General features: G+C 38.8%; 1 long non-coding RNA gene across 1 annotated transcript in view; it reads right to left on the reverse strand.

Annotated features, from left to right (window-relative positions):
* Positions 1–358: 358 nt before the first annotated feature.
* The window catches only part of LOC141571064 (uncharacterized), a 39,978-nt gene continuing 23,686 nt past the window's right edge, over positions 359–16,650 (reverse strand). The window contains exons 3-4 of the long non-coding RNA XR_012495581.1: positions 6,971–7,024; positions 359–831 (exon numbers count right to left, since the gene is read on the reverse strand). This is a non-coding gene — a long non-coding RNA (uncharacterized LOC141571064). The remainder of the gene's footprint in view (positions 832–6,970; positions 7,025–16,650) is intronic.

Below are 16,650 nucleotides of genomic sequence, written 5' to 3' on the forward strand. Positions count from 1 at the left end.
GTGTGACTTGAGGCAGATCAAGGACACATCTCTGGGACCCCATTTTCTCATTTGTGAAAGGAAGAAGCAAAGGTGGCAGTGTGATTGAGAGAGCCAGCTCTGGAGTCAGGCCTCCCACTCCCCTCTGGGTAAAGTGGGTAAATCTCTCCAAGCCTCAGTCTACTCATCTACAAAATGGCAATATTAAGTCCCCCTCTGATAGGGCTGCTGTGAAGGTGGGGGGAGAAATGCCGTATTTGTTTCCGATTGCTGCTGTACCAAAATACCCTGCAGTTAGTGGCTTAAAACAAAACACAATTTTTTTTTAAAATAAACCTCTTTATTTTTTTATTTTATTTATTTATTTATTTATTTTAAAGACTTTATTGGGGAAGGGGAACAGGACTTTATTGGGGAACAGTGTGTACCTCTAGGCCTGCTTTTTCCAAGTCAAATTGTTGTCCTTTCTATCTTAGTTGTGGAGGATGTCGTTCAGCTTCAAGTTGTTGTCCTTTCAGTCTTAGTTGTGGAGGGCGCAGCGCAGCTCCAGGTCCAGTTGCCGTTTTATAGTTGCAGGGGGCACAGCCGACCATCCCTTGCGGGAGTCGATCCGGCAACCTTGTGGTTGAGAGGATGCGCTCTAACCAACTGAGCCATCCGGGAGGCAGCTCAGTTCAAGGTGCCGTATTCAATCTTAGTTGCAGGGGGCGGAGCCCACCATCCCGTGAGGGACTCGAGGGATTGAACTGGCAACCTTGTGGTTGAGAGCCCACTGGCCCATGTGGGAATCGAACCAGCAATCTTCGGAATCAGGAGCATGGAGCTCTAACCGCCTGAGCCACCGGGCCGGCCCTAAAACACAATTTTTATCTTTTAGTTCTGGAGGTCAGAAGTCTGAAACTGGTTTTACTAGGCTGAAATCGAGGTGTCTGCAGGACCCAGAGCCTCTAGAGAAGAATCTGTTTCCTTGCTTCTCCAGCTTCTAGAGGCCACTCACAGTCCTTGGCTCACAGCCCCTTCCTCCTTCAAAAACGAGCCATGGCCAGTGGAGTCCTCACATCGCATCACTCCAACCTCTGCTTCTGTAGTCACATCTCCTTTCCTGACACTGCCTCTTGCCTCCTGCTGTCACTTGTAAAGACTCCTGTGAGGTCACAGGGCCCACCAGATAATCCAGCATAATGTCCCCATCTCAAAGTCACCTGCTTAGTAAACTTAATTCCGTCTGCAACCTTAATTCCTCCATTGCCATCTAACATAACCCAGTCACAGGCCGCGGGGACTGGGACATAGCTGTCTTTGGGGGACCCTCATTCTGCCCACCACACAGCATAAAACACTAAGTACGGTGCCTGGCAAGCAGTCAGCAGTCAATAAATGTTAGCTGCTTTGATCGTGATCTGTGGTTCTGAAGACAGCCTGCCCCTCTGCGCAGGAACAGAGAAGTGGGCTGGTTGTGTTTTCACGATGAAATGACCGGGATATTTTCCACAGAAGTGTCCTCTGGTTCTGGCTCATCTTACCCTCCACAGCTTTGACTCCTACAGCTGGACACACGCTCCTGACTAGGGAAGTCCCCAACCCCTGGCAAGCCAGCCACTGTGATCCACCCACCAGTCCATGTCTGAAGCTTGAGAAACCTTTATGTATAAACCATGCATAGATGGTAAGTTACAGCCTCACGATGTAATGACAGAATCCACTGGACTCATTTATCTGAATTCTCTCCTGCAGACCACCTACTCTCTATCTCATTCACACATTCGTACGCGCATTCATTCATTCAGGGAATATCGAGCACCTAATGTGTGAGGCACAAGAGATATAACAAGGATGAGTGGTCCTATCTCTGTCTCTCAGCAGAGCCCTAGCTCCCTGCAGCGGTGCCTTGGGAGCTGCCAACAGGATTCGGAAGCCCTGGGTCTTTCAACAGAGCAGCTTCAATTTTTCCTGTTTTATACAATGGGGTTCTATATAAGATTTTGTTTAAAAAGAGGGTCCCCTTGCTTGTAGCTGGCACACAGTAGACACTCACAAATCAATAAATCTTTAAGTGTCTGAAAACTGCTGGGCTAGGATATCAAGCCTTTTTCCAGCTGATTCTCCAGGCTCGGCTCCTGGGTTGCTGGCTCCTTTGCTCCTAAGCCTGGAAAGTCCTTCCCTTCTCACCCTCAGTTGTACAGCCTCCCATGAGCAGCGGTCGCTCTCTGTGCTGTAACAGGCTCAGCTTTCTCTATTTTCTTTCCCCATCTGGGCCACATTTTTTGGTCCGCTTCTGCCATCTTTCTGTCTCATGTTAGTTAAATCCTGGTTTATCATCACAGTTGCGTTCTCAAAACCTCTAAGATATTTCTTGCCCTTTCCAGAAAGTACTTCAACTCTGCTCCTCCCACCCCCCATATTTAACTGGGGAGACAAGAAAGCGCCATCCTCCCCATACCAGCCCTGCCCTCTCTCCCTTTTCCACAGGGCAATAAAAATATCTAACACTGTCACGCAGCTCTACTTGACCCTGCGGCATTTGAAATTACTTAAATTAAGCTGTCTCATTTACTTTCAACCACTTCTAATAACGCCTTGTGTTTATAGTTCTTTAGAGTTCACAAAGCTCTTTGACATTATCACATTTAATGTGAGCCTCAAACACCCTTATGAGGCAAGCAAAGCAATGACTTTTATTCTTGTTTTGCACAGAAGGAAATAGGCTCAGAGAGAGCCACTGCCTTGCCCCAGGCCTAAAGGACCACAAGCCCAGACTTTCCCAAGCACAGAACTCTCCGCACCGTGTGTTCATCTCACTTCCAAAGATTAGGAAGGTTCAGGGCCTGCTTCATTTTTGTTTCAGAAATGGATTTGGCAAAAGAACGAGACAGTACAGTTAATCCTGGCTGCAGCTGCTGGAAATTTTGCTGTGCCTGGCCCTGCCCGCCTCGCGGTGAATTTGGAACCTCAAACAAAGCTCTGTAGACAGAAGATAAAAAAAGCTCCTATTTGCATTTCATTTCTGTTCCCCCTTTGAATTCATAGAAAGGAAAGAAACAGGAAACCGCATTTTAGTCATTGTCACAATCACTTCAATTATGCAACGCCACTTGAAAATTAAGCTAGCTTTGTTATGAAAAACTGTTTTTTCTTTTTTGATGAAATAAGGCAGCCTTTGGCAGCCAAGAAAGATAGAAAATTCAGCAACATTCTACACAACACACCTTTGACCTGCAAGGGGATAGGAGGATCATTAAGATACTGTATGTTAACTCTCTGACGAGAGAAATGCTCTCCGTGTCGCAGGATTCCAAATATTAAGAACAACAAATGTAGGCTGTAAGAGATCACAAGACAGTCAGCCCCTGTCCTTCCTGTTCTCTCTCCTCTGCTCTCCTTGGAGAAAGCTGTACAATTTGAGTTGTCCTTAGAACCTTAGAGACATGTGAAGTACATAGGATTTTGGAAAGTGTTGTTTGTTTGTTTGTTTGTGTTGATTCTAAAAGAAATAACAGGTTGCACCTTCAGAACCAGGTGAGAGGAATGGAAGCTCTCGTATTCTGCTGGGAAAACAGGTCACATAAAAACTAATCAGCCTATGGATCAGCTTTCCCCTTACTGAGCCTCTCTTGGAGCAGAACAAGAAATAAATAGCTCCGAACTTGAGTACAAAACAAGAAACACTCCTGACTAGGGGGCACTGATTTGAGGTAGAGAACGTAGAATCTTTTTCCATTAAAGGAAGAATGCTGTGGTTTTAGATTAGGAACAGTGGATTCACTGTGATTCAGCCATAATTTAAATAAATATATATTCTAACTCTCTCTACTGAAGGGGCCTAGAAGCAGTGATACCTCAATAGCCATAAACACACCTGTGCCCAGATATTGGTTTCTAAATACCATTAGACTTAGCTTTTTGAGAAAAGGAAAGGTTTCAAGGCTTGGAGGAGGAAAATTAGATGAGCCTGTGCTGTATCGGAAAGTAAGAAAACACTCAATACTCATAAACATATGTTAAAAAGATCATGCAAATAGATGGATGAGTCTTCATTACATATTGCTAAGTGAAAAAGTCTGAAAAGGTTATATATAGTATAATTCCATTTATAAGTCATTCAGAAAAAGGGGAACTATCGGGATGATAAGCAGAACAATGGTTGCCAGGCACTTGGGGTGGGAAGAAAGAATTGAAAATGTGAAGCTGGTGGGACATTTTAGGGTGGTGAAACAATTCTGGACAGTAAAGAATTCTTTTATGATATGAAAAATCACTTCAAACTTAACGTGTTTTCCAACTTTAGATTTTGCTGTATTGGATTTTCTAAAAGGAAAGAACACACACTATACTTATTGTGTATGTATTATAGAATATATAGGGAGCCCTGAAAACTGCACGTGTTGATGTATGGAGTTTATAAATGCATGTAGGTAATCACTTTGATGGAAAGAGTATAATAACATTCCAACATATTGCAATTTGTTTAACAGACTACTTGATTCAGACATCACCCAAGGTTTCATATTATATTGTAAATATACTGAATGAAGTTTAATAATAAGTACAACTGAATTAAATACATAAAGTCTCTCTCTCCATCATGCCCTATCCCATCACCTCAAAAGTCTAAAAGTCTCATAACACCTAAGTGACTTATGTGTCACAGGTCTTGTGACACATAGAGGAATATCATTGACGAGGCTATCACTCTGCTGGCACTTACTCAGAAATCTGAGAAACCCATCTGTAGTGGCTCTGAGAAGGAAGACATTTTGATTTAATGTAACAAAGTCAGATGGGCCACAATAAATCTTAAGATCCCATCTTTCACATTCCCAGTAAGGATACCTGCAAAATATAGCAGTAAGATATGGAATGTCACCTGAAGTCCACAGAAATTCAAGTCTCCGAGGCCTTATGCTGTCCTTGGGCATGGTTCTCTGAAAAGTTACCTCACCAACGCGCCTCATCTGGGGCACGTACACAAACACACACGCGCGTGCACGCACATATTTCCTTCCCGTAATACTCAATTCTAAAATAAACTCTGCATTGCACAATTTGTTTTCATTTTCTTCTGCCTAAATAAGGGGCATGAGGCCAAGTTTACTGACAACTGCAAACTTACACAGAGTCAGTAAAACCTCTCAAAGTGTCTCTTATCACTGTCAGAATAGAATAGGTCAGCAGCTCGAAGAGGAAGGAAAACAGACAAGGAAAGATGATCTTTTTAAATCAGTGTAAACATCCTTCTTGATTTGCCATCACCTCTTATTGTCATCACTTTTTCTTTGTTGCAATAGCATGAGTATTTTTTTCATGAGTTGTTATTGCCAATTACCCCAGAGAAGAGATAGCAGTCATTGATCATTCTTTATTTCTGCATAAAACAAACAAACAAACTTGAGGATATTAATTGCCCTTCTGTCTTTCTGGTGGCAACTTCATTTTCAATGGCTTTCCAAGATGCTGGTTGGCAACTGTGTATCACATCTTCCCTTGGGTGCTTTAACCAGCAATCAGGCTGAAACACTAACAGAATCTATTGCTTTTGTCTTCCTGGTGAGTCACACAGCTTATTAAAAGCCTATCAAGGCCAGTGCAAGTTTGGATGACTTGAAAGTTGATGCAGAGACAGGAAATTTTTAAAAATTAAATGCAGGCTCACATGGCCTTATGTTAAGGTTCCTTTGGCTATAGTTCCTTGTATTAAGTTAGTGAAAAAGTAATTGCAGTTTAAAAGGTTAAAAACAATTGCAAAAACCGCGATTACTTTTGCACCAACCTAATAGTTCAAACAAACATATTTAAATGTGATAATGACCCTTAAATACATCAAGGTTTGGATACTAAGCAACAAGAATGACATTGATAACTGGAAACTATAAAATAATTAGGAAAAAGATTCTCTTGGTACTCTGCAGAATTGAGGAGGGTTAGAGCGGAGGGACTTTGGGGGTTATCTAGCCCAATTGCTTTATTTTATAGATGAGGAACCTGGGGGGTGGGGGCTGTCTGGTGACTGACTTATCAAGGCTAGCAGTTAGCTGACAAAACAGACTTGGCCCACTGTTTTTCCATTAGATCATCGATTTATATTATTTTGGACATTTGGACAATAAAGAAACATGTTTGTTAATTAAATTGCATCCTTATTATAGTAGGTGTAGTGCTAGGTATTATATGAATCTCCTAGAAAGAGGTTCGCAGTACAGAGATATTGGGCAAAGAGAACATGGTTTTAGGCCTTAAAACACTGATTTCTGGGAACATTTAGTCATTAGGTACATTTAAGTTCAGTGGGAGATTCAGAAAAAGAAAATCAAGTTCAACATTATCTGATTTCATTGAAGAACAGCTTGCATTAGAAACCATTTTGGCCAACAGAGGAGGCAGTCAAGTATTGCTGAGAGTAAAATGTTTTCTGCCAGTTGCTCCTGGTTTCAGCAATCTTGAGTAGAGATACCACTGAAAAGGAGACCTATGGGAAGAACTCAAGGGAAAGGTACCATTGTGGTTGAGAGGCCTGTCATTTGAGATACAGGCGGAAAATGCCATTTCATGTATGTAAGTTACTTTGACAGGCACGCATAGTGGTCAGAAGCCCGGGCTCTGCAGCCTCCATTTCCCACTTTAAATCTATACCACTGTGTTAGATCAACCTTACTTACCTTCATCCACATTACAACACTAACATTAGGCTCCTTCACCCATAACTCCAGGTAAGGAACCATTTTAAAAATCTTTTGTTGTTCTCCCATATTTTGTCCAAGTTTGGGCATATAGTAAGCCCTTAATTTGTTTATCAAGGTTTTAAGTTTGGTATAAATTATTTAGTTGATCCAGAGAAATTGTACCATGTTACCGTCTGCAATTTGGGGCCATGAGGTTGACTAAGTGGTAGAACAGAAACCCACACTGGGAATCTCCATGTTGTCTAAATGTGAAGCCACATTTCTTGTGAATAAACTACTTCTGAGTCTCAGATTCAGTTCTCACTGCCTCTTACCATCTCTCTCGTGCTCATTTTCTCTTTTTCTTCCTCTGAGGTCAGTGGTGCTTCCTGTACATAAGGTATCAAATAGCTCAAGTTAGAGTTTATCACATTTTTTATGCAGGGAACATTCAGCAAAGAAGACACTAGTCAACATAAACTCTACTTGCATTAGATTTGTTTTCTTATTCATAAGCAGCAGCAGCAGTATTATAGATTTGCTTTCAACTGTAGATGTGTGTGTATATTGGGTCTGTAAATCCATTTCAATAAGAACTAGCTAAACGCCTTCACTGAGCTCACAGTTCTGACAGGTACTGTAGGAAATACAGTCTTTCAGGCAACAGTGTCTGGTTTATTTAACCTGTCATGTTACTATAATTTAAGTGTACCTCCTGTAAGTTGCTTAGGTTATTTTGTGTTTTTCAGTTATTTACTTCCTTTTTTAAACACATCGGAGCAGTAAATGGTGCAATTGCTGCTTAGTTAATTTTTTTATGCACATTATTCCTCTGTTTAAGAGTTTATAAGTTTACCAATTCAGATGCTAATCTGTGATGAATCTGTGTTGCACAATAAAAAATATACCTGGAAATAGTAATACTACTATTTCTCAACATTTAATTGACAAATATCAACCGTACTATGACCTTATATCTTTTAAAAATTAAATAGCACTGTAAGTAATGAATTCACAAAATATTGCTGAGCACTTTGGGTTGGATTTCTAAAGTCTGAAAGGAATGAATACACCTGGTTATCAGTACCAATCTTTCAAAAATCAAAGTGCTTGGAGAAGAGCCAGTATTATAATGAGCTTGACACAAATTATCAAATTAATCCTGGTTGATGCAATGATTGTCCTAACTCGTGAGGCCACCTGTCTCCATTTGAAGATGTCAACATCAAAAGTGAAACAACATTAACTGAATGCCCATAATGCTCCAGGCAGTGAAGAGGAAACCAAAATGATAGGGCCTCACCCCAGTGAGATTGTAATTACAAGGGATGTGGGTAGGGGGGTTCTAAGGGAGAAATAAATAGAAATAACAAGATAATATTGAGCAAGAAGAAATTTTAGGATGAGCTCAGGAAAATAGCTTCTATCAAACTTTTCAGTATAATCACTGGAGCCATTATATGGTGTAATGTGGGGGCATTAACAGTAATAACAGTAATCACCATTTATTATGAGTGCAGTGTAGAGAACAATTCTGCAGTGGTAGGAAGATAGAACAGATAGATTTGAAGAGATATGACCCTTTAATTCTATGACGCTGCGCAAAATAGGAATTCTAAGAACAGAAGGTCTTAACCACTTCAGTATCAAAGGAAGTACTGCCTGACCAGATCCAACGCAAGTATCTTCTTTACAACTTTACTCCTTTAATTACAGAAGATGGATTTGACTATGATTGACTCAGCTGAAAAAACACTAGCACCAGGAACAGCTGTTTACTTTTTGTTAGTTGGGAGCGTGTTTATCTATCTTACTATTTTCTTTCCTCTTTAAGAAGTAATGCACAAAATAATTTTATCTTGCAAGTGTATACAATAAATCAGGTAAAGGACAAAGAATGAAACTTTATTTGAAAAATTAAAGAAATTTAGTAAAGCATTTTTAATTGAATTTTTAAATCACAATAACTGTAGATTCACATGCAATTGTAACAAATAATGCAGAGTACCTTCAATCCAGTTCACCCAGTGGTAACACTTTGCAAAACTGTATTATAATATCACAATTTGGTATTTACATTGATACAATCCACCTATTTTATTCATATTTTCCCAGCTTAATATGTACATATTTGTGTGTATTTAGTTATACACACTTTTATCATATACGTAGGTTTATGTATGTACCACCACTGTTAACATATAGAACATTCCATCACCACAGGATCCCTCCTGCTACCCTTTTATAACAACATCTAACTCTTCCCTCCTCCCTTCCTCAACCCCTGGCAGCCATTAATCTGTTCTCCATTTGTAAAATTTTGTCATTTCAAAAATGTTGCATAAAGGAATCAAACAATGTGTAACCTTTAGAAATTGGCTCTTTTCACTAAGCATAATTCCCTGGAGAGTCATCCAACTCATTACATGTATCAAACGTCCATTCCTTTTCCTTGCTGAGTAGTATTCCATAGTATTGATATACCAGTTTGTTTAATCATTCACCTGTTGAAGGACACATCTGGGTTGTTTACAGTTTTTAACTATTACAGAGCACTGCTATGAATATTGACGCAGGTTTTCATTTCATTTGCCCAGGAGTGCAATTGCTTGATCAAATGGTAATACATATTTAGCCTTATAAGAAAATGACAAATTGTTTTCAGAATGGTCACACCATTTTACATTCCCACCAACAATGTAGGAATGATCCAGTTTCTCTGGATCCAGCTGCCTTATAAGTTGCTAGATGCCTTTCTCTTACTGCATGCTTGCCAGCACCCCGTGTTGTCACTATTCTTTATTTTAGCCATTCAGATGGGTATACAGTGACATCTTGTCATGGTCTTAATTTGGATTTCCTGAGTGGCAAATGCTGATGAACATCTCATACACTCATTTGCCAACTGTATGTGCTCTTCAGTGAAATGTTTCTTCATCGCTTTTATCCATTTTTGTTTGTTAATGTTGAGTTTTGAGAATTCTTTATGTTCTCCAGAAACCAATCCCTTGTTGGATATGTTGTTTGCAGATATTTTCTCCTAGCCTGTGATTTATATTTTAATCTTCTTCACATAGGCTTTTGCAGAACAAAAATTTTTAATTTTAATGATACCCACTTTATCAATTTTCCTTTTTGGATAGAGCTTTTGGTGTCAAGTCTCAGAACTTTTTGCCTGGCTCTAAATTCTAAAGATTTCCCCTTGTTTTATTTTTAAGTTTTATAGTTTTATGTTTTACATTTAAGTCCATTTTGAATTTATTTTTGTGTACTGTGCAAGGTTTAGGTTAAGTTTGTTTTTTGTTTTGTTTTTGCCTATGAGTGTTCATTTGCTCTAGCACCATTTACTGAGCGTCTAAACTTCCTTCATTCAATTGCTTTTGTACCTTTGTGAAAAATCAGTGACTCATACTTGTATTTATCTCTGGGTTCACTATTCTGTTTCATTAATCTATGTGCCTATTCCTCTGACACTACGAAACTGTCTTGATTACTATAGCTATATAGTAAGACTTGTATTGAGTAGAGTGATGCCTCCAACTTTATTCTTCTATATTAAGATTGTTTTAGCAATTCTAGGGCCTGTGTCTTTCCATATAAATTTCAGAAAACATTTATTAACGTTTACAAAAATCCTTGTTGAGTTAATTGCATTAAACCCATAGAACTTTTTAGGAGAATTGTCGTCTTTACTAGGTTGAATCCTGCTAATCCATGAACGTGTTATCTTTTTCCATTTACTTAAATCTCCTTTGATTTCTATTATCAACACCTTGTAACTTTCGGCATGCAGATCCTGTATATGTTTGATTAAGTACATAACTATAGTATTTCATTTTCTTTGGAGTGATTATAAATGGCATCCTGTTTTTAATTTTAGTTTCTACATGTCCGTTGTTACTATGTAGAAATACATACTGCTGAACTCACTTATTAGCTCTAGGATTTCTTCTGGTAGATTCCTTGTGATTTCTTTTTGGAGCTAACTATGTTATCTGCAAAAAGTCTGTGTTTTATTTAAGATTTTTATTTAAAATATAGTTAACATACAATATTATATTAGTTTCAGGGGCATACCATACTTATTCAACATTTCTATACCTAAAGAAGTGATCACTATAATAAGTCCAGCAACCATCTGATACCATACTATGTTATCACAATATTATTGAATATATTCCCTATGCTGTACATTTCATACCCCATGACTTGTTTTATACCTGGAATTTGGACCACTTATTCCCTTTTACCTTTTCCACCCTTTTAAAATTTTTCAATTACAGTTGACATTCATTATTATTTTATATTAATTTCATTATTTTATATTAATTATTTTATATTAAAGTATACAAGGTCTGACAATTACGTTCGCAAACTTGTTGCAATGATGTTGCTAACATTTTTGGATATCAGAGGGATTATTCATTATGAATTTGTACCAACTGGACAAACAGTTAACCAAGTTTACTATTTGGGAGTGATGAAAAGGCCACGTGGAAAAGTTAGACGACCTGAACTTTTCACCAACAATTCATGGCTCTTGCATCACAACAATGCACCAGCTCACATGGCACTGTCTGTGAGGGAGTTTTTAGCCAGTAAGCAAATAACTGTATTGGAACACCTTCCCTACTCACCCAATCTGGCCCCCAATGACTTCTTCCTTTACCTGAAGATAAAGAAAATATTGAAAGGAAGACATTTTGATGACATCCAGGACATCAAGGGTAATACGACGACAGCTCTGATGGCCATTCCAGAAAAAGAGTTCCAAAATTGCTTTGAAGGGTGGACTAGGCACTGGCATTGGTACATAGCTTCCCAAGGGGAGTACTTCAAAGGTGACTGTAGTGATATTCAGCAATGAGGTATATAGCACTTTTTCTATAATAAGTTCGCGAACTTAATTGTCTAACCTTAATTGTCATACAGAATAGTGGTTAGACATTTACATAATTTAAGAGGTAATCCCTGTGACTAGTCTAGTATCCACCTGGCACTGTACATAATTATTACCATATCATTGACTATATTCCCTATGCTTTACTTTACATCCCCAAGACTGTTTTGTAACTACCAATTTGTACTTCTTAATGCCTTCACTTTTTCACCCTGCCCTCTAACCCCCGCCCATCTATCACCCACAAAATCTAGTACCATTTGACACCATACATGGTTATTACAATATTATTGACTGTATTCCTTATGCTGTACCCTACATCTCTATATCTATGTTGTAAGAACCAATTTGTACTTCTTAATCCCTTCCCCTTTTTTTCACCCACACCTCCAACCTCCCTCCCATTGGGCAACCATAAAAACATTTTCTGTATGTATGAGTTTTTTCTGCTTTTTTTATTTTGTTCTTTAGATTCCACATATCAGCAAAATCACATTGCATCTGTCTTTCTGTGTCTGACACTCCACTCAGCACAATACCCTCCAGGTCCATACATGCCACTGAGGATGGCAAGAACTCATTCTCTTCCATGGCCGAACAATATTCCATTGTATATATGTACCACCTCCTCTTTATCCATTCTTCTATCAATGGACACCCAGGCTGCCTCCATATCTGGCCACTGTTAACAATGCTGCATATGGATGTTCATGTCTCCCCTTGGGTAGCATTTTGAGTTTCTTCAGGTAAATATCTAGAAGTGGGATTACTGGGTCCTCCTTTTCTCTCTTGCTATAGCCTCTGTTTTAAAGTCTGTTTTTCTGGTATAAGTATTGCTACGTCAGATTTTTTTTTTCCTTTTTCATGGAATATCTTTTTCCATCCCTTTACTTTTAGTCTGTGTATGTCTTTTAATCTGAAGTGAGTCTCTTGTAGGCAGCATATGCAAGGATTTTGTTTTCTTATCCATTCAGTCTTCCTGTGTTTTTTGATTGGAGTACTTAATCCATTTGCATTGAAACTAATTGCTGATGGATATGTAGCTATTGACATTTTATTATTCATAATTTTGATTTTTTTTCCATCTTAAGGATGTCCCTCTAACATTCTTTGTATAACTGGTTTAGGGGTGATGAAGTCCTTTAGCTTTTTCTTGTCTGGGAAGTTCTTTATCTGTCCTTCGATTCTAAATAATAGCTTTCCTGGGTCGAGTGCCCTTGGTTGTAGGTACTAACTTTTCATCACGTTGAATATTTTGTGCCAATCCCTTCTGGCCTGCAAATTTTCTGTTGAGAAATCAGTTGACAGTCTTATGGGAGCTCCATTGCAAGTTACTAGTTGACTTTCTCTTACTACTTTTAGGATTCTTTCTTTGTCTTTCACCTTTGCCATTGTAATTATAATGTGTCTTGGTGTGGGTCTGTTTGGGTTTATCTTTTGGGGGACTCTCTGTACCTCCTGGACTTGTATGTCTATTTCCTTCACCAGGTTAGAAAAGTTTTCAGTGATTATTTCTTCACATAGGTTTTCAATTCCTTGCTCTGTCTCTTTTCCTTCTGGTACCCCTATGATGTGACTGTTGTTGCACTTGATGTTGTCCAAGAGGTCCCTTAAACAATCCTCATTTTTTAAAATTCTTTTTTCCTTTTGTTGTTCTGTTGGGTGTTTTCTGCTACCTTGTCTTCCAAATCACTGTTCAATTCCTCTGCTTCATCTTGTCCACTGGTGATTCCTTCTAGTGCATCCTTCATTTTAGTTATTGTATTCTTCACTTCTGACTGGTTCTTTTTTGTGGTTTCTGTGTTCTTTTTTATGTTTGCTATCTTTGTGCTGAAGTTCTCACTAAGTTCCTTGAGTATGCTTATAAACATAATTTTGAACTCTGTATCTGGTAGGTTGCTTACCTCCATTTCATTTAGTTCTTTTTTGGATTTTTCTCCTGTTCTTTCATTTGGGATGTATTTCTTTGTTTCTTCATTTTGGCTGCTTCTCTGTGTTTGCTTCTATCTATTTGGTAGATCTGCTATTTCTCCTTGGCCTGATGACCTTATGTAGTAGGTGCCCTATGGGGCCCTGGAACAGTCTCCCTGGTCACCTGCTCCAGGTGCTCCAGGGATATCCCTTGTGTGGGATAACCGCCCTCCTGTTATAGTTGAGTCTTGATGGCTATTGGCACTTAAGTGGGTAGGATTGACCCTCAGGCTGATTGGCTGTGGGGTTAGGTCACATCCAGAGCTTACAGGCTGCTGTGTGGGAGGCTTACTCTACTATGTGGGATTCGCCTCAGTGGGCTCTGGTGTCTTTTCAGACCTCTCTTTGTGAGTGCTGCTTGTGGGGCTAATTGGGTGTTGTTGTGTTGTGGTCTGAAGCCAACTTTCAAGTATGTTGGTTCTGGGATCTCTTGAGAATGGCTCTGGTGAAGGCCTAGGTCACTCACTGCCTGTGGCTAGCCAGGGCTTCCTGGTAGAAGCCATAAAGCTAAACCTGGAAGTGCATGGGAGAGGCCACGCTGTGAATTGAGGTCCGCCGCCAGATCAGGGCTGGGGTAGCTCTGCAAAAAGCCAGGACACCCTGAGGCCTGCTGCCACTGTTTGCTCCCTTAAGGTTCAGCCACTGATTAAGCCTTGTGTATTATGCAAGTTGGGTGAGGCAGGTTCTCAGAGAGTCACTAGAGTGGGAAAAGTTGTGTTCACTATGTTAATGTAGATTATAGTAGATTGATTGTCTCCTTTTTGTTTAGTTCTTTTTCTTGAGTTTTCTCCTGTTCTTTCACTTGGGACATGTTTGTCTCCTCATTTTGGCTGACTGCTTTGTTTGTTTCTATATATTAGGTAGTGCTGCTGTGTCTTCCAGTCTTTACCTTATGTAGTAGGCGTTCTGTGGGTCCAGTAGCACATTCTCCCTGGTCACCTGATTCAGATGTTCCAGGCGTGTTGCTTGTGAGGGTTGTTTGTGCCCTCCTGTTGTAATTGAGCCTTGATTGCTGTTGGCACATCAACGGAAGGCATGGACCTTAAGACCTGTTGTAAAGACTGGCCATGACTAGAATAGAGGAGCTGTTGTGCGGAGGTAACCAAACAGAGCAGGATTTACTTTAGCAGGGCTCTGGTGCCTTCCCAGTCTTCCCTTTGGGTGGTATCATTTGTGGAGGTGGTTGGGTGGTGCTCTGGTGTGGTCTGAAGCTGGCCACCAGGTGTGTTAGTTCTGCAGCCACTTGGTAGGGGATCTGCTGCAGGCCAAGGTCAGCTGCTGTCTATGTCCTGCCCGTGGCCATCTGGTATTATCTACAAAGTGATCTGCAGTTGTTTGTCACTTATGTTGGCTTGGAGGTGCCTGCAAGAGGCTAAGCTGTGAACTGAAGCTGGCTTCTGCTAGTACCGGGCTTGAGGCTGGTTAGCAAGATGTATGAAGCATGCTGAGGCCAGATGCTGTTTATCTGGGGTTGCAAATCTTTGAGAGATTTTAGGAACATCTAAAACATGAGCCAAAGCAGGCTATTTGTATGGAAAAGTCACTGGAAGCAGCTTGAGTAAGCCCATAAGTTGGTTGGTGTATGCTCTCCAAGAATCACCTACTCTGCCATCTTGACTAGAGGCTCCCCCCTTTATTAACTTTTTAACTGCTATAACATCTGTAGTTATACCTGTATTTTATGTCTGACTTTGGTAATTTGTGCCTTTTTAAAAAATTTTTTGGTTAGTCTTGCTAGGGGTTTATAAATTTTACAGATTTTTTTTCAAAGAATCAGTGTTTGGTTTTTTTGACTTTTCTATATTATTTTCCTATTCTTAATTTGGGCTTATTTTTATCTTCTTTTTCTAGTTTCCTAGGGGTAATAATCTAAATTATTGATTTGAGACCTTTTCTCATTTCTAATATAAGTATTCATTTTTAAGAATGCTTTAGCTGCATCCCACATATATTATTATGTTTTATTTTCATTTCTCCCAGTTCTATGTATTTTACTTTCCTTTGAGAATTCCTCTTTAACTATGGATTATTTAGAAATCTATCATTTAATTTCCATATGTTTAGAGATTTTCTTGTTGTTTTTCTGTTACTGATTTTTAGTTTGATTGCATTATGGTCAGAGAAAACAATCTCTGTACAATTTCAGTTTTTTTAAATTTGTTATTATTATTGGTATTATTATTATTACCTAGGATATTATGTATCTTGGGTATGTTCCATGTTGCCTGAAAAAAACATGTATGCTGTTTTTGTTTGGTGGAATGTTCTGTATGTCAATTACATCCTGTTGTTTGATTCAGTTACTTATATCTCTATCCTTGCTGATTTTCAGTCTAATAGTAGTTCTATCAGTTCCTAAGAGGCAGTAGTTATTCATTTTGAATCAGAACAAAAAAGGCTAATTGTTAATGTGTCCACATATCAGTTAATAAACTCAATAAGCATAGTATGTTGTGAAAAAAATTTTGTATTTAAATAGAAATAAGCATCAATAATTACTAAAACAATCTCTACTTTTCTTAAATTTCAAAGAAATGTAAAAGTGAATGGTATGAACCAAATCCTAGAAAATATTTTCAAACCTGAAAAAAAAACCTTCTTTCTTTATTAAATCTTAAAGACACCATATTTTGATAAATATGCAGCAGTTTCACATCTGACAATCTAACAGTTCTCTTTACCTGGATTCACTTTTTAAAAAAATTCATGTTGTTATTTTCTACTATTTCTAACATCTTTCTATGTTGTGGCAAAGATTAGTCTTGATTTATGTGAATTTTTAATAATGCAAATCTCCATAGTTGCATGCCTCCCATAAATGTAGGTACTGTGTATTGAAAACCTAATTAGGTGAAAAGACTATCTTTTAGAATTGAATCGAACTGAGTTGGTGAAAAAAAAATCCTCAGACTGTAAAAGTATGAGTTCTGAGGGGGAAATAAAAAGTAAATTCCTCATAGGTAAATCATGGTGAATTTGCATAATGAGAATAGTAATGAGAAAACAAATTTTAAAGCAACCTGAAAGGGAACATATATTATCAAGAAGAAATGAAATTTAAACTCATAGCACACGACTCAATAGCAACAATAGAAACCAGATGGCAATGACGTTGTCTCTTCAAAGTAAGAGAAATATAAATGT

Source organism: Rhinolophus sinicus, linkage group LG04, assembly GCF_036562045.2.
Source record: "Rhinolophus sinicus isolate RSC01 linkage group LG04, ASM3656204v1, whole genome shotgun sequence".
Classification (NCBI taxonomy): Eukaryota; Metazoa; Chordata; class Mammalia; order Chiroptera; family Rhinolophidae; genus Rhinolophus; species Rhinolophus sinicus.